Source organism: Loxodonta africana, chromosome 4, assembly GCF_030014295.1.
Source record: "Loxodonta africana isolate mLoxAfr1 chromosome 4, mLoxAfr1.hap2, whole genome shotgun sequence".
In the NCBI taxonomy this organism is placed as follows: Eukaryota; Metazoa; Chordata; class Mammalia; order Proboscidea; family Elephantidae; genus Loxodonta; species Loxodonta africana.
In genome coordinates, this window is record NC_087345.1 from 112,713,485 (window position 1) to 112,728,613 (window position 15,129).

At 43.1% G+C, this 15,129-nt stretch overlaps 1 protein-coding gene across 1 annotated transcript in view; it reads right to left on the reverse strand.

The window, feature by feature from the left end:
* The window catches only part of RASSF8 (Ras association domain family member 8), a 125,622-nt gene extending 111,347 nt beyond the window's left edge, over window positions 1-14,275 (reverse strand). Inside the window, exon 1 of the mRNA XM_003405698.4 lies at window positions 14,173-14,275. The gene's annotated coding sequence lies outside the window, so the exon portion shown is untranslated. The remainder of the gene's footprint in view (window positions 1-14,172) is intronic.
* Between the last annotated feature and the right edge of the window lie 854 nt (window positions 14,276-15,129).

Here is a 15,129-nt window from a genome sequence, read left to right on the forward strand (position 1 = left end):
ACAAGCACCTTTATAATACTGTCATTCCCTGTTCTGAGTACTCTTCCAAAATTAATATTCATTTAATCCTTACAATAACCCTAAAAGATAGGTACCATTACTACTGCATTTTACCAATGTGACACAGAAGTTACAGGGCTAGTCTACAGTTACAGAGCCAGAAAGTGTACAGCTGGGATTTTAACCTGGGCAGCCAGATCCAGACTCTGTGCCCTTGACCACTACTCTATGCTGTCTCTCCAGGTCGTTCATTTCTCTGGTCAAGGCTCTCAACAGTCTTCTCATTCAGAATAAAAACCAAGATCCTTCCCAAGGCCAATAAGGCTCTGATATACAGAATGCTACTACTTCCTCTGCCTCATCTCCTACTACTGCCCTTGTTCCACGCCAGTTACACGGGTCTGGCTGCTATGTCATGGATACATCTGTGTGCACCCGCTCCAGGGCCTCTGCACTCACAGTCACCTCCACCTGGAGTGTTTGTCCTCCAGACAGCTAGAGTTTGGTCTTTCACTTCATTAAGGTCTCTGCTCAAATGTTCTCTCATTAGTGGGGACTTTCTGGCCATTCAATATCAAATTATACCTTCACTCCTACCCCAGAACTTTCAGCCCCCCACCTTTCTGTATTGTTTTCTTCTCCAAAGTTATTTCTCATCACATAATATAAAATTACTCATTCATTTATTATCAGCCTGCCCCCAGTAAAGTACACTCTCCAGGAGAACAAGAACTGTGTGTTTTATTCTCTGCTACATCCCAATGCCTGGAAAGGCAAGTAGTTCATTTGTGAGTGAATGAATGAATCAATAAACAAAGAAATAATGGTGCCATGGAAGTCAAGGAGGAGAAGTTTCAAGACACAGGGAGATGGTCCAACAGTGTAAGATTGTTACAGCAAGTTTAGGTTATATTAGGATTGAAAAATTTGCACTGATTTTGGCAATTACGATATTGGTGCCTGTGGTGAGAAATGTTTCTAAGAAATGGTGCTTTGCTGGAGAGTGAGTTGGCAGGTGAATAAGTAGCAGCAATGACCACTCCCGTAAGAAGCTGGCTGAGAAAAGAGATAGCTAGAAGGAACGGCAATGTCAAGAGAGACTGCCATACTGTTTTCAGGCTGAGCCTGAGGAACCAAGAGAAGGAGAGACTGAAATTCAACAGAGAAAAAGGATTATCTAGAAAGGCCATGGAAATAGGGTCCAGAGTATGGAAGATGAGAAGAGCTTCCCTGCTAACTAGCAAACACTCTTCTTAGATCCTTGGGTGATCTAAACTGACGATGTTCTCTAACTTGAGTGTTCCTCAGAACCACTGGACTTGACGGACTGCAGAGGGGTTAGCACCTATACTCCCCAAAGGGCACTGAGACCTGTCCAGATTCCAGTTCAGACAGAATGAGTACGTAGAGCTCAGTGGAGGTGGGTTAAGGGGGAAAGGAACTAACCGACCTTCCACTATGGCACTCCGTGCACATTCATTTCTGTATATGAACATGTATAAACATCTCTTTTGTTTCAAAACACCCCTGCGTGATAAATCATTAGCCTCATTTAGGGACTGTGAAATTTGGGGCTCTGTGAGCTCATAACTCCTCCAAGGATACCCAAGCGCAGCTAAGATTTGAACGTAAATGGGCAGTCTTTCAAATACACCTCATATGGTGCTACTCGACAGATTTCAAGATGGCAGTGGGGGAAAATCAGATAAGGACAAAAAGAGTGGGTGATCGCCGCTGGCAGGTATTCAAAGAGAGAACACAGTGAAATAACTGTCATTAACAGGAAAGATAACAAAAAAGTATATTTAAGTAGAGGAAGCCCTGGTGGCAAAGTGGTTAAGCACTCAGTTGCTAACTGAAAGGTCAGTGGCTCAAACCCAACAAGCAGCTCTACAGGAGAAAAGACCTGGCAGTCTGCTCCTATAAAGATTTATAGCCTAGCTTTACTCTGTCCTACAGGGTTGCTATGAATTGAAATCAACTCAACCGCACACGACAAGAAAGATAGCAAAAAACTATACAGGTATGCGTCACTTAACGGCCATGATTCGTTCTGTAAAATAGGATGTTAAGCGATTTGGTCGTTGTGCAATCACCATATTATATACTGGCAGTACCCATACAATCCGCAGTTTAACCCCCGTAAAGCCTATTATGTTAAAACCTTATGGGAGCCCACCGTACAAAGCCCCAAAGCTGTATGCATAGGACACAGGAGGCCGGCCTTGTCGGCTGGGTGGCTGGCCAGGCAGTAGCTGCGCCAGCAGCGGGATGAGGGCTTCGCAGTCCGGTAGATGGGTAGGAGGGTGTAGGGGGAAGGAGGCACGGCAGGCATGGAAGGGTGGCTGCAGGGAGCGGCCCCTGGCTGCCACTGCCCTGTTGGTGCAAACTCTTCCCCGATCAAGTGCTGCAGTAGCAGCAGCCGTGCCGCACAGGGCTGGAGCCGGACTGGCAAGTGTCCCAGCCTGGCCGGCGTCCCGCCAGCGCCACGGCAGGAGTGGAGGAGCCATGGCAGGCACTACTCTGCGCTGGCACAGCTGCTGGGCTGGTGAATTAAGTCAGAAGGAGTGTACAGGAGGCGGAGGAGGAAGAGGCGCTGCAGTTTTGTAGTGCCCCCAGAGCCCCAACACTCATTCACTTTGGGGGTCTGGAGTCTTTAAAACCGTTAGTGGAAAATAATAAGCAAAAGGAGAGCTGCTTTCCTTTTTTTAAAAAAAAAAATCTTACAGAACCACAGACCTATATACGCAGTTGGACGCATCCCGAATGGTATTATGTGGCGCATGACTGTATTTAAGTTGGTTAAATAAGGTAAACTGTGTATATCCGCCCCCGCCACCGAGAGACTTTATTATTATAACAGATAAGCAAATAACAAAAAGAGAAAGTAAATACAAGGAAATGAATGGGAAAGAAAAGACGGAAAGTCCGAGTAGGAAAGGTTTCCATGAAGGCCATGGTAAGAAACTAGAAATTTTCACGAAAGTAAACATCACAAAAACACATTAGCAATATTGGATACAGTTGCTTTTCATTTTGTTTGTGTCATCCAACTATAAATGTCAAATGACACAATAAAAACAATATAATAGACAACTCATTTTTCAACAAATATGCAAAGGCAATTCAGTGAAAAAAAAATTTCTTGTAACAATTAGTGCTAAACAACTGGATATCCATATGCAGAAAATGAATTTCAAGCCGTAATTCACACCGTATAAAAAATTAACTCAAAAAAGACATAAATGTAAAACCTAAAACTATAAATCTTCTAGTAAAAACCACAGGAGACAATCTGTGTGACCTTAAGTTAGGCAAAAGTTCCCTAAACATCAAAAGTATGATCTATAAAAGAATGAAACCTTAAATTGGACTTCATCAAGATTAAAAATGTCTGCTCTTCAAAAATCACTGTTAATAGAATAAAAAGACAAGCCGCAAACTAGGAGAAAATCTTTGCAAAGCATATATTTGATGAAGGATATGCATCTAGAATATAAAAAGAACTCTCAAATTCACAATAAGAAAACCAACCCAACAAAAACATGGGCAAAACAGGAACAGGCACTTCACTAAAGAAGATACAAAGGTAGGAAAAAAGAGACACAGAGAGAGAGAAACACATAAAAAAGATGCTCAACATCACTGATCATTAGGAAAATGCAAATTAAAACCACAATGAGATACGATTAATGACTAAAATTGAAAAGGATGACCATACCAAGTGTTGGTAATGATGTGAAGGAACTAAAACTCTCATACACTGCTGGTAGGAAAGTAAAATGACACAACCACTTTGGAAACCAGATTGGCAGTTTCTTAAAAAGCTAAACATACAACTCCCATATGATCCAATCATTTGACTCCTAGACTTGCCCAAGATAAATAAAAGCATATGTTCATATAAAGACTTGCATGCAAATGTTATAGCAGCAATAGCTAAAACTCAGAAACAACCCAGACGTCTAACAATAAATAGGTGAATGGATAAATTGTAGTATACTAATACAATGGAATACCACTCAGTACTGAAGAGAATGAGCTAGTGCTACATAAAAGAAAGGCTCGATCTATGAAATTTGGCCAATGAAAACCCTATAAATCACAGCAGTGTGATAGGGCAGCGTGTTATTCCGCTGTGCATGGGGTCTCCATGAGTTGGGGCCAAATAGATAGGAGATAACAACAGCAACAACAACTCCTAAGCACAACATGGATATAACTCCTATTAAGCATCCTGAGTGAAAGCAGCCAGGCAAGAAAAAAGTACATACTGTATGATTCCATTCATTTAAAATTCTAGAAAATGCAAACGATAATGTCAGAAAGCACAGCAGTGATTTGGAAGGGGAGATAAAATTAAGGGAGGGATTACAAAAGGGCGCAAGGAAATTTTGGGGGTTGATGGATACGTTCATTATCTTGATTGTGGTGATTTCACACATACATGCATAGATTAACATTTATAAAATTGTATACTTAAATACGTGCAGTTTACTGTATATCAATTATACCTCAATAAAGCTGTTTAAAAAAGAAATATAAAGAAGACATAATATATAAAGAGAAAATAAATACAACAGAGCATTTAAAAAAGCTACTTTTAAGGTTTCCTGAGCTCTAACTGTATCATGTATTAAAGACTCCTTTAGAAGGAGCCATAAGAACAACTATGATTCAGTAGAATTCCCATCTTCCACGCCAGAGACCTGGGTTCAACTCCCAGCCAAGGCAAATCATACACAGCTACCACCATCTGACAGCGCTGTGATACTGAATGGGTTCAGCAGAGCTTCTAGACTAAGATGGACTATGAAGATGGGCCCAGCATCTACTTCTGAAGATCAGCCAATGAAAGCCCTCTAGGTCACAACAGTCTGACCCATAACCAATCACGGGGATGGCACAGGACTGGGCAGAGTTTCATTCCATCATGCATGGGGTAAACATGAGTTGGGAGCCAACCTGATGGCAGCTAGCAAAAACAACTTAGAAGGGGCTAAATTTTACCTTAAACATCATTACAAAATATCACCAACCTATTTCTCAATAGTATTTATAAAGTAGGGTCTCATAGACTAGAAATCTACTCAAATATTTTAAGCAAAAATAAGAACAAACTCCTATTTTCCCAGTTCAACATTTATTAAGAGAACCCTAATTGTTTAATGGAGATGTTTCAACAGATGCAACGCTGGAAGTGCTCACTCATCTATGCCAAGAAATTTGAAAGATAGAGCTACCTGGCCAACTAACTGGAAGAGAGCCATGTCTGCGCCCATTCTAAAGAACGGTGACCCAACAGAATGCAGAAATTATCAATCTCATTAATATCACATGCAAGTAAAATTTTGATGATGATTATTCAAAAGCAGTTGCAGCAGTGTATCAACAGGGAACTGCTAGAAATTCAAGCTGAATTCAGAAGAGGATGTAGAACAAGGGATATCATTGCTGATGTCAGGTGGATCATGGCTAAAAGAGGAGAACACCAGAAAGATGTTTACCTGTGCTTTATTGAGTACATAAAGGCATGCAACTGTGTGGATCATGAGAAATTATGGCTAACATTGCGAAGAATGGGAGTTCCAAAACACTTAATTGTGCTCATGAGTAACTTGTACATAGACCAAAAAGCAGCCGTTCAAACAGAACAAGCGGATACTGCAGGGTTTAAAATCAGGAAAGGTGTGCATCAGGGCTGAATCCTTTAGCGACACTTATTAAATCTGCATGCTGAGCGAGTCATCCTAGAAACTGGACTACCTGAAGAAGAACGTGGCATCAGGATTAGAGGAAAACTCATTAACTATCTGTGATACGCAGATGACACAGCCTCACTTGCTGAAAGCAAAAAGGATCTGAAGCAAAGACTACAACCTTCAGGATGGATTACACTTCGATATAAAGAAAACAGAGAAGCCCTGGTGGCGCAGTGTTTAAAGAGCTTGGCTGCTAGCCAAGGTCTGCAGTTGGAACCTACCAGCCGCTCTGCAGGAGAAAGATGTGGCAGTCTGCTTCCGTAAAGATTTACAGCCTTGGAAACCCTATGGGGCATTTCTATTCTGTCCTATAGGGTCACTATGAGTTGGAATCGATTTGTTGGCAGTGGGTTTGTTTGCTTGTTTTTTAATAAAGAAAACAAAAATTCTCACAACTGGGCCAATAAGCAACATTAGGATAAATGGAGAAAATACTGAAGTTGTCAAAGATTTCATTTTACCTGGATCCACAATCAAAATCCACAAAAGCAGCAGTCAAGAAATAAAATGATGTAGTGCATTGGGTAAACACGCTGCAAAAGACCTCTTAAAAGTGTTAAAAAGCAAAGATGTTACTTTGAGGACTAAGGTATGCCTGATTCAAGTCATAGTGTTTTTAACTGCCTCATACGCATATGTGAGGACAGTACCGGGCTGGGCCGTAGTTTCCTTTTGTTGTACAATTGGTCACTATGATCTGGAGCCAATTCAACAGCACCTAACAACAACAATTTTTTAAACATATGTACCTGTATGAAGAGCCTTGGTAGCGCAATGGAAACCCTGGCGGCAGTTCAAATTCACCAACTGCTCACTGGGGTATGGGGCAGTTCTACTCTGTCCTATAGGGTTGCTATGAGTCAGAATCAACTCGACAGTAACGGGTTTGGCTGTTTTTATTTTTTGGTTTGGTGGTGCAATGGTTAAGTGCTCAGCTGCTAATCAAAAGGATGGCAGTTTGAACCCACCCAGCAGCTCCATGGTAGAAAGACCTGGGGATCTGCTCCTGTAAAGACTACAGCCTAGGAAAAAAAACCCTATGGGGCAGTTCTGCTCTGTTACACAGGGTTGCTAGGAGTTAGAAATCGAATCGACAGCACACAACAACAGGCACTTACATATAGAAGAATAATTCAAGTGATTGTAAGTGATTTTCCAGTAATACAACTACTATAATTAAGGATAAACATGATTTAGCACTCAGAAGCCAAAGACAGTAACAAGAGTGACAAGATATATCACTCACATGAGTAAATCCTGGCAGAAAATTATGACAACTTTCCTCTTGTTAAAACATGTATTTATATCTGGGTTCTTTTGAAAACAAAGAGTAAGACATATGCTACTGAATAAGAAAATATTTTTCTTAATGTATAAAATTTGGACAGCACTGGAGTTCACTGTAATGAGCTTTGTAATATAGCTGAATGTGGCAAAAAACACTGCCAAAAATAAGTCTTCTAAATCCTTACAGAAAGGCTGTGAAACAAATACGAAATAAATATTATTGGTGCCAAAAAATCTAGGCAACTTGTTCAAGGTCAGTCAGGTAACCAGCAGGCATATATACATGAGGGAAAAATAACAAGTGCTTCCAACCATAACTTTTCCTCTTCTCCACTGTGTGACCACTCATGATGCAAATGTCCTGGGGGCACAGAGGCCCAGTACAAATGCAAATCACACGGTGTTTCCCTCTCCCACCAGACTCCCAATATTTTAATACAGATAAAATCAGGTCTAAATGAACAGCAAGATAAGGTAAAGGATCTGGCTAAAGGGGATATCTTTATCTTGTCATGCCTTCCACAATGGAAAACAAACCAAACCCGTTGTTGTTGAGTGGGTAGGGAAATAAGAAGAGGGAGTCCTCAGGGAACATCTAGCTCAATCAGCATAACATAGTTCATAAAGAAAATATACTACATTCTACTTTGGTAAGTAGCGTCTGGGGTTTTAAAAGCTTGTGAGTGGCTATCTAAGATACTCCACTGGTCTTACCCCTTCAGGAGAAGGGAACAATGCAGAAAACTAAAAATACAAGGAAAAGATTAGTCCAAAGGATGAAGAGACCACATCTACCATGGCCTCCACCAGACTGAGTCCAGCATACCTAGATGGTGCCCAGCTACCACCACTGACTGTTCTGACAGGGATCACAACAGAGGGTCCCAGACAGAGCTGGAGAAAAATGTAGAAAATTCTAACTCACAAAAAAAGACCAGACCTACTGGCCTGACAGAGAATGGAGAAATCCCGAGAGTGTGGCCCCCGGAAACCCCTGTAGCTCAGTAGTGAAGTCACTCCTGAGGTTCACCCTTCAGCCAAAGATTAGACAGGCACACCAGCCCAGGGGCAAGGACTAGAAGGCAGGAGGGGACAGGAAAGCTGGTAATAGGGAAACCAAGGTCGAGAAGTGAGAGTGTTGACATGTCATGGGATGTTAACCAATGTCATAAAACAATATGTATACTGTTTAATAAGAAACTAGTTTTTTCTGTAAACCTTCATCTAAAGTACAATTAAAAAATTGGAAAAAAAAAAAAAAAGAGAGGGAGTCCTTGAGTGGCGCAAATGCATGGAAAGGTTAAGGTTTCTTTTTATTACTTTGACCAGGTGAACCATCTACTCCTTCTTTGTAAGAGCACCTAGCACAGAGCTTGGTACATAAGAGATGCTCAAAACTGCTGCTTTAATCCTCCCTGCTCTCCCAACCCAAGGGCACCCAGTTTCTGGCTGGCAAAACCTCAGGGTCCAGAAACACAGTATCACAGTTTGGGGAAAGCTCTGGGTTGAGTGCAGAAGAATAAATTTTGAAAGGACTAAAATCAACTCCAAAGTTCTCTGTATTACTTTGTGATCTACAAGATAGAAAAGAAATGGAATTATAAAGGTGTGAAGGAAAACTCTGAAGGGAAAATTAAAGTCCTATTAAAAAAAAGTTAAGAGAAAATACAGATGATTGTGTAAGAAGCAGGGAATAAAACAATAAGAAGAACATAAATACTTCTGAGTTATAGTGTGTAAAACTTATTTTGTAAAAAGGAGCCATGTGACAAAAATGTTCAAAGTTTTAAGCCTTCCTTGGCTTTGGGAGGTCATGAGACTTCTATGGCTAAAACAAGGAAGGCTTTCCTGAGACGGAAAGAAAGAGAAAAAAAAGAACTTCCAGACCTAGGTGGCTCTCATTTTCAAACAACTATTCTACTACATTAATTTTATGCTCAAATGAGGTCTAGTTATACAAATCATACCAACAGCTGGAAAGTAGTCAACATCCTTAGAACTATAACTCATTTTTCTACTAGAGTTTTCTTTGCCTACCTTCCTTTGAAGTCTGTCACTACAGCAATCTATAGCAGCTAACGTGTTATTATATGACATTGTGTAAAATACGGCATAGTAACATTTTTTTTCCTTCAGTAATTCTGTGCTGATGAAAAAGATATAATTAGTTTAATGATATACTTAGAAAAAGGATTATCTACAACAGAAAATCACAAGGGTAACACTAATTAAAAGGTGTCTCAATTTATTACCAATAATGAACTTTCCACAGAGCTCAAATACATTAATTTTCCCTAAAATCCACAAAGGTTCTGTCATATGATACATACAACCAACAAAGAAGTAACATGGGAGAGTGCCAGTCTGGCTTTACTGTTATGAAAAGCAAATTTAACAATGAAAAAGAAGACACTGAAGATACAAATACAAAAGTGATATTACTATCTGATTCATTATAACAACAAATATTTATTAAGCACCTACTATTTATTATATATGTAGGGTTGCTATGAGTCAGAATTGACTCAAAGGCAGCTGGCTAATGCCTGGTAGCCCTGGTGGCATAATGGTTAAGAGCTTGGCCACTAACCAAAAGGTTCACAGTTCAAATCCACCAGCCACTCCTTGGAAACCCTATGGGGCAGTTCTACTCTGTCCTATAGGGTCGCTATGAGTCAGAATTGACACTACATCAACAGGTTTTTTTTTTTTTTTAAATATATGTACATGCCCGGAGCCCTGGTGGCGCAGTGGTTAAGAGCTCGGCTGCTAACCACAAGGTCAAGGTCTGCAGTTTGAATCCACTAGGCGCTCCTTGGAAACCCTGAGGGGCAGTTCTACTCTGCCCTACAGGGTCACCATGAGTCGGAATCAACTCGAGGGCAATGGATTTGGTTTGATATATATGCTTATGTATCAAAAACCAGACATTTTCCTTGACCTTAAGGGCAGGTGAAGACGTGAAACAATTATGTAAATAATATATGCAATTATAAATTGTGGTAAATATGAAGGAAAAGATGATTATGATGTATGGGACAAAATAATAGAGCCCTAATTTATATGAGGGTGGCCTTCTCAGAGAAGGCCTTTCTAAGAAATAATATTTGAGCTTGCACACAAGGATAAGAAGTTACTCAAGGAAATGGTCTACAATAGACCAACAGCATAAACCCAGGTGCGAGGCAAGTCTGCTGCAAAGATGGCCAGTGCGGCTGGTGGAGACAAACTGTAGGTGGGGGTAAGGGGCCAAATCATGGACGACCTTGCAGGCATGCTGAGGATTTTGTATCTTATCCTAAGAATAAATGTGTTTCCTATGAGCTCTGAAGACTGTCAACATCAAGTGAATTTTTTCTTTTTCAAACTGCTGATAAGAAAACAGACTGGAAGGAGGATACAGTGTATGTAAGGAGCACAGTAAGGGGACCAATACAATGAGGAAAGATAGTAGTGGCTTGGAATGGGATGGTTGCATAGTAGGGTCTGAAAATCAGACAGGTTCGAAAATGATTTCTCATGGAAAATGGACAGGACTCTGTGATGAACTGGTTGGTTGGGCTGGGGGTGGGGCAGAGCAGAGCTACTTGTTGGATACATGAGATGTAGAGATGGGAAAGTTTGAAAGCGTGGGTGATTGATATTTTATTTCTGGAGAAGTTTGAGATGCTGCCATTTATTGGCTATCTATTCAAACTATGGTGTTGGTAACGAACATTAAATATACCGTATACTACCAACAGAAGTAACAAATCAAGTCTCAGAAGAAATACAACCAGAATGTTCCTCAGAAATGAGGATGGCTTTGAACACGTCATCAGAAAAGGCTAACTGCTACCCAAGAATATCTTGTTTGGTAAAGCAGAGGGCCAATGAAAACAAGGGAAACCTTCAATGGGACAGACTGACACAAGAGCTGCAGCAATGAACTCAAACACACCAGTGACCATGACGATGGTGCAGGCCAGGCAGTGTTTTGTCCTGTTACACATAAGGTCGCCATGAGCCAGGGCCAACCTGACAGCAACGAACAATAGGATGTGTCAGGTGCAATATCAGGTGTTCTAGTGGCCACAACATCCCTTTTAGTAGCAGCACTCCCATTTTACAGAAAGATAACTGAAAATTAGAGACACTGAAGTAGTATGGCCATGCTCACTCAGCTAGGAAGTGACAAAGTTACACCCAAGCCTGGTATACAGAGTACTTGGAAACTCTTTTTACACCTTGAGTTTTGAAATCTATCTAGGGTTGGAGTAAGGTAGCAACCAAGGAGAGTAAAAAGGTGATACTTTTTTTTTTTTTTTTTAACCGAAACCCTCATATTTATGATGTATAATGTTTTACTATCCCTCTTCTACGCCCATGCCACTTCTACCTGCAAAGAGTTCTGCAATGTTTTGAACACTAGCAAGATATCTAGGGCCTTAATGTTTTACAATAAATGAGCAAAGCTATTACAACAATATCCAGCAGCCAATAATATTTTTACTCCCAAGTCACTACAAACATCAACATAAGACAGATCAATTAATGAGTAACAAACCCTGAAGAACTAATCATTTCTCCAAATGACCGAAGCATTCAGGTAAAAAATTAATGCTAGCCACCCAGTACAGAAGACTACAAAAGTCAAAAACTGAGCTTCAGATTAAAAAGTCAAAACCTTAGAAATACATAAAAGCCAAAAAAGAAACTATACCATGACTACACAGAATTTAAAACCTGCAATTCCCAAACATCTCAACCAAATGCCAAAGTTCAGTAAGTAAGCATACACCCGAAAAACAATCTCTCTTCTTTGCAACTGCTTTCCTTGTAGCATGTTGACACTACAACAAATTTAAATGCCTTTCCTATCTGCACAGTCCCATGATTTGCTCCCTCTGTGTCTCCCTAATGTCCCCTCGGCTATTAAAGCCCAAAAATACGGTTTGATCAATGAACCTATATAGAACTCAATGCATTACTGCCAATCGTGTCTATTATTGAAAGTACCATTTTGAAACTCTTAAAATGAGACAAAATGAAGGGGAGATTTTTGAAGGGTTTTATCAATCTTTATTACAAACTGTATTTTATTACGTCTAATTCTTCAATAGAATAATCATCAAATTATGTTGTCTTCTTGGGCCAGTTCTACTCTGTCCTATAGGGTCGCTATGAATCAGAACTGAGTCGATGGCAATCGGTTTTTTTTTTTCTTAAAAAGCGTTATGGTTACATGTAATTTTTATGGTTTTGGGAAGAATACCTCTTGGAGACAAAATTAAAAGTACCCTTAATATGCCCCCCCAAAGGTAAAATGCACAAAAACCACTCCCAGACTGATGGTGCTATGTCCTGCATCCTGAGTCTTGTGTCCACCTGACACTTCTCCCTGAAGGGGGCTACCTGGCATTTACTAAGAAGTACAACCAGAATGCTCTTTAAAAGCAAGGATGGTGAGACTGCGTCTTACACACTTTGGACATGTTGTCAGGAGGGATCAGTCCCTCGAGAAAGACATCACGCTTTGCAAAGTACAGGGTCAGCAGAAAAGAGGAAGATCCTCAATGAGGTGGACTGACACAGTGGCTGCAACAATAAGCTCAAGCATAACAATTGTAAGGATGGCGCAGGGCTGGGCAGTGCTTTGTTCTGTTGTGCATAGGGTCGCCGTGGGTCGGAACTGACCAGACAGCACCTAACACCACCACCACCACTACCCAAGCAAAAGGCAAAAACCCAAACCAAACCCATTGCTGTTGAGTTCATTCCGACTCACAGTGACCACACAGGACAGAAGAACTGCCCCAAAGGGTTTCCACGGTTGTAAGCATGTAAGCATTTACGGAAGCATGCTGCCATATCTTTCTCCTACAGAACGGCCAGTGGGTTCCAACATCAGACCTTTCGGTTAGCAGCAGAGTGCTTAACTACTGAGCCACTAGGGCTCCTGGCAAAAGGCAGGACACTGAAAATCCATTAAGAAAAATCTTCCCGTTTTCTTTTCTTTCATAACATGATACCAACTCCTGGCAATCCAAAAAAAAGAAAGCTTTCAAAAGAGAGAGAGAGAAGAGAAAACTACCTGGGGCCTCCTACCAGAGGAGTGGTTAATCCCGCTAAGAGAATAGAAGAAATCTATACATATTTTAATATGCTTCCTTGGGACAAAACAGATCTAATGCAGAATTTAAAAATTCATAAACGTTCGTCCCCGCTGTCATCAAGCTAGGGGATTTTTTTTTTTAATGCAATGCTTTGATGTATTGGCGGGGTAACCTGACAGGTTTTAGTCAGCTACGAAAACGTGTCCTACATCTGTTTCCGTTCTAAATCCCTAAAGATAAGGGGCAATATTGATCCGCAATTCTAGCATACGCTTGTACTACTCAAGATGGCATTTAATTCTGGGAAAGTAGTGGTTTAGCCAACACCAGGCGGCTCTATGATGCTAAAATAACAACGCAACACTCGATTACGAACCAGGTGCTCCGCCTGCCTGTGAGATCCAGTGCCGCACAAGGACCCACACTCAAAGCTCACGTCTCTTAAAGTTGAATCTTAACAGGTTTTTCTGCGATTTATCCGCTAAAGTTTCTAGTTTGCAAAATGGAATTCCTTTGAAGGTCTCCTCTTCTGGACCACAGAGGGGGTTGGCAGCGAGGTGGAGTAGGGACGGAGAATGATTAATCGTTCAAACAAAATTTAAAATTCTATAAACCAATCATTTTTTCAGAGAAAAAAATAAGCTTTCACCAAACCGCCACCCGACAAACGAGCGCCCGATTTCCGTTTGTAAAAAATACATTAAAGAAGCCTTTGCCTTCCCAACAGAAGTGGCCTCTAAAACTCTTGCCAAGGACACTGGGAGGGAAAAGAAAAGCCACGAACAAGCTCGTACAGAGTCAAAAGCGAGTGTGTGCCGCGGGGAGAACGCGCAAAGAGTAACAAAACAGGGAAAAGGTGAACGGGTAGTGGGGAACCCGCGGAGGGAGTGGAGTGGAAGCAGAAGGGACGAAGAAACCGAAGGTGCAGAGAGAGGAATGAGGGGGCGGGGAAGGGGAGACCAGAGGTTCGCTGGAGGAGGGAGGGATCCGAGACGTTGCCCAGAAATCGCCGCCAAGTTAATACTTACTCAGTTTCGCAACTGCGCCGCCCCCGCAGACTGCCCGGAGGGGCCGGCCGGGGCGCTGGGGACACGGTGGCGCCCGGAGCCCGGCGGCCGCCTAGCTCCTGTCCCCGCGCCGCGCAGCCCCGCGCGTCTCCGGCCCGACGCTCCCCGGCCGCGCGCCCAGCGCCGGCCGGAGGCCGCGGCTGCCCCCGACGCGCCCTCTCCACGCACCTCCCTGGCCGGCGCTAGGTGAGTGTGGACGCCCCTGGAGGGGGTGCCGGGGTGTGCGAGGCTGTGCGAGCGCGCAGGCAGGGGCAGAGCCGCGGCAGGAGCCGCCCCAAACGCCGCTTCTGCGGGCGGGCGGGCGGACGAGGCTTGGAGAGGAGCCGTGCGGCGGGCGCGCGGGGTGCTGTGCGGAGAGCTGCACGGGGTGCCTGCCCAGCGCGAGCGGCGGAGTTGGCGACCGCCTCGCTCCCGCGACCGGTGCCTCTGGGGTTGGGAGCCGGGCAGGGCGACCGTGCGGCTCCTCCCCTTCTCTGGGCCGCAGGCTGAGAGCGCGAGAGGAGCCGCGCGGGTGCGCCCCCCTCGGCCGGGCGCTCGGGTTACAGCAACCGCTCACCGGCTCCCCGCCCGCGCCCCGCCCGCTCTGCTGTGCCGGGAGAGACAGTGTAACGGAACTGGGACGCCAGCGCTGCATTGTGGGAGCTTGGAAAGCTGTAGGGAGCGCGGCACTGCCGCTCTGGCCTCCCCTCATGCCCTCCCCCTCAGGCCACGCTTGCCCAGGCACCTCTTGCACGCCCTCCCACTGCCCCTCAGTCCACGACACACTCTCCGGCCGCCAAGGCCTGTGGACTAGAAACCCCGATGGCCCGGAGACGGTGAGATGTCTGGTGCCTCATTGATAGACTCGAGAGCAAAATCTTCCATAGCCCGAGGGTGAGACTTGTAAAACTGCACTCTACGGTCACCCGGAAAAGTAGG